The sequence below is a fragment of the Eschrichtius robustus genome, chromosome 2 (genome assembly GCF_028021215.1).
Source record: "Eschrichtius robustus isolate mEscRob2 chromosome 2, mEscRob2.pri, whole genome shotgun sequence".
NCBI classification, from domain to species: Eukaryota; Metazoa; Chordata; class Mammalia; order Artiodactyla; family Eschrichtiidae; genus Eschrichtius; species Eschrichtius robustus.
The window spans coordinates 47,528,225-47,532,001 of record NC_090825.1 but is presented as its reverse complement, the minus strand read 5'-3'; the positions used below and the strand labels follow the sequence as shown (position 1 = coordinate 47,532,001).

The following is a 3,777-nucleotide window of genomic DNA, read 5'->3' as shown; positions in this document are numbered from 1 at the left end:
GTGCTTGCTTCAGCAGCACATACAATAAAATTGGAACAATGTGGAGAAGATTAGCATGGCCCCGTACAAGGATGACACAAAAATTTGTGAAACATTTCATATTAAGAAAAGAAGAAGAAATGAAGTGATTCAACATAAACCAACAGCCCATGTTGCTCAGGGAAGTAACATAGCTTGGCAATTAAACCAATCTCGAAACCAATTTCTAGTTATTTGTCATTACAACTTTTATTCATTCAACATATTTATTGAGGACCTTGTAAATGCCAAGCTTATCTACACATTTTTATGACAAAAGATCAGGAGCCAGAGGGCTCCATTCTCAGCCCTGTTTTCTTCAGCACCAGATCTTTAATAAAGATATTAATGGCAGTGGTGATATTTGCATATGACACTAAGCTATGAGGTATGACAAATATCATGGATGACAGACATAGGATCTAAATTATTTTAACAGCTTGGAACAAATGATATGCCAAATTCAATTAATTGAAAGTGAAAATGTCAAATCCTATTCTGGAGACCTGTGGCAGACACTGTTCTTTGTCTACCTGATATCTATTTCCATTTCCTTCTTGAGAAACCCAAATTCTGCTTGGGGAATCAATGTATCCAGCTCAATACTCACTTTCCCTACCTCCCTTGCAATTTAGAATGGCAAGATGTCACACTTTTGGAAACACATAAGCAGAAACATACAGGGACTTCTCTGGGGAAACTTTTGCATTTCTAAAGAGGTCAGAGACAACTGGCACCTTTCTTTCTCTTCCTTCATTCTGCCTTCAGTATCAGAGGTGATATTTGACTTGCAGCCATGGGGGACAAGCACACAAGAAAGGAGAAGAGAATGGCAATGATAATAGGGCTTGACACTGTTAGGCCACTGAACTAACAATATACCAGCAATATGTACCTCTGGTCTTCTTAATGTGTGTGAAAAATAAACCCCTAATTATTTAAGCCTTTCTTTAGGCTTTCTGTTACTTGCAGCAGAACGCATTCCTGACGCAAGTCCAAAATACCAATTGCAAAAGGAGGTAAACTTCACAACTATGAGGCAAAATCTGGTGGTTAACTAGAAGCCTAATATACCAAGCCAGTGTTCTCTTAATTTACTTTAATAGACATATAATATTCATAAACAAGAAAAAATAATATCACATATAAAGTATTGTGGCTCGTTTCTAATTCCATGCAGTACATTTGCAATTAGGATGAGCAGGAGACATGAAATCAAGTCATATGAAAATGGCCAAAGGGATCAAGAGCCATTTAACCCAGAGAAAACAAAGTCTGCTGTGGACATGACAACTATCATTCAATATCTGAAGAACAGTCCTGTAGTATAAAGATTTATGTGTGGCTCTAAAGGGCAAATTAAAAACTAAAGGAAAGCACAGAAGCTTTTGTTTCACTGTGCATGGCATGCGGGATCTTCGTTCCCCTACCAGGGATCAATCTGCACCCCCTGCAGTGGAAGCGTGGTCTTAACCACTGAACCGCCAGGGAAGTCCCAGGAAAGAGTTTTAAAGCATGTATTTCTCAAGATCCATTTTGACTGACATTTTTTAAAAGCTGTGTTTTTCTTTAATATTTAATATAAGCACATCTAACCTAGAGCCTGTTGTACTGTTTTGTATTCATATATACTCTCCTTCCTCTTTCCTCCTAACCTCTCTCCTTAGAACTGTCTCAAATGAATGAGTTACTCAGAACAAGCTTCCTTTCAAATTTACATTTTTAAGACATTTTTGCATTTTTAAGACTGAGCTTAAAGTTAATAATAAAGTTACTAAAGTTGCAAATTTAAAACCTTGTTTTATTTAATACAGCAAATTCATCGTATAAATCTTGTTATTCTACTTGTAAATCTAGTAAATTTTAAGCATAACATATCAATCAACTGAAGTTAAAGAACTCAACTTCTCTCTTTTTTATTGATATAATTCACACACCATTTTAAAAAACCACCTTTTAAAAATAAACAATTCAGTGGTTTTAGTGTATTGCCAAAGTTGTGCAATCATCACCACTAATTCCAGAACATTTTCAACACCCTAAAAGGAAATCCCATACCCCTTAGCAGTCACTCCCCATATCCCCTAAAAATCCCTAGCCCTAAGCAACCTCTATAGGTTCTGTCTGTATAGATTTTCTTATTCTGGACATTTCATGTATATGGATCCTACTATATATGGTCTTTTGTAACAGGCTTCTTTTAATTAGCATAATGTGTTCAATATTCATCCATATTGTAGCATGCATCAGCACTTCATGCTTTATTTATTGCCAAATAATATTCCATTGTATGGATATACCACATTATATCTATCAGCTCATTAGTTGATGGTCATTTGGATTGTTTACACTTTTTGGCTATTATGGATAATGCTGCTATGAACATTGTGTACAAGTTTTTGTGTGGATATGTCTTCAGTTCTCTTGGGTATACATATAGGTGTTAAACTGCTGAGTCATATGTCAACTCTGCATTTTACCTTTTTTTATTGAAGTGTAGTTGATTTGCAATATTGTGTTAGTTTCAGGTGTACTGCATCTTACTTTATGAAGAACTGTCAGACTGTTTTACAAAGTGCCTACACCATTTTACATTCCTACAAGCAACATATGAAAGTTCCAACTTCAATTTTTCTACATTCTTGCCAACATTTGTTATCGTCTGTCTTTTTTATTATAGCTATATTAGTAGGTGTGAGTGGTATCTCACTGTAGAACTCAGCTTCTCTTAAACCGTAAGTCCTATTCACAAACCTATTCAAATTCCCTTAAACTGCATTGATAATTTTAATAATTGATGTTTTTAAGCACTTCTAATACCTTACCAGACAAATGAACATGCAAAGCTTCCAATAATTTAAACATCTCTTATAAATCCGATAAATTAAACGTACAAATGCAATAAAACAACTTTTCATTTCAGGCATTTAATACTGATTATAAACATTTAAAATGGTTACATCTCTAACCTTTAAATCATGAGTCTGAATTCAATGATAAAACTCAAAATGGAATCATAAACCTGATCTGTCGAATTCCTTAATATGACTGATTCTCCTGAACACTAAAATTTTAAACCTTAAATACTCATTATCTATAATTACAAGTATCTATCATAATTATAGATGTTTAATATTTACAATATTATATATAATCATTATCAATAATTACTAACTTATTCCTACATTTAACATGAAAGTATCAAACTACGAGTTTGACCCCTTTGAGCATCTTCTAAAATTTTAACTCTTCCTGGGTTTGGAAGAACACTTACTCGCTAAGGAAACAGTTTTACCGGATCTAATTAATTCTTGATCCATTCATTATAACGAGTTTAAGCACAAACTATGTGCTGGTGAACAAAACAGACCAAATCCTTTGCTATGCTCAAACATTTCCATTGCGAGTGAGTGTTATTAGCATGACTTTAAAACTGTGACTGAAGAAACGGAAATGGGAGGAGAGAGATGCATCTTTTAAAAGGTGAGAGTTATGATCTTATACTGAGGTGGAGGAAAAAGACAATAAATAAGAAAATAAGATACATTATCGAAAAGTGCAAAGGAGGAAAAAGACAAAGGGAATGAGAAGTGGGGGCAGGAACCCGCATTAAATTTTTAGATAGGGCAGCCAAGAAAATCCTCACTGAAAAAGATGAATTTTGAGTAATGATTGAAGCAAGTGAGGGAGCTAGCTAAGCAGACATCTGGGGAAAGAACATCTTCTAGATAAAGAATATCAAGTGCAAAGGCTCTGAAG

The 3,777-nt window shown here is 34.5% G+C and overlaps 1 non-coding gene across 1 annotated transcript; it reads left to right on the top strand.

Moving 5' to 3' along the window:
• On the top strand, nt 1-106 carry LOC137760319 (U6 spliceosomal RNA). Its single transcript, XR_011073280.1, has one exon. It is a non-coding gene; the product is annotated as a U6 spliceosomal RNA (small nuclear RNA).
• Nucleotides 107-3,777: the final 3,671 nt, after the last annotated feature.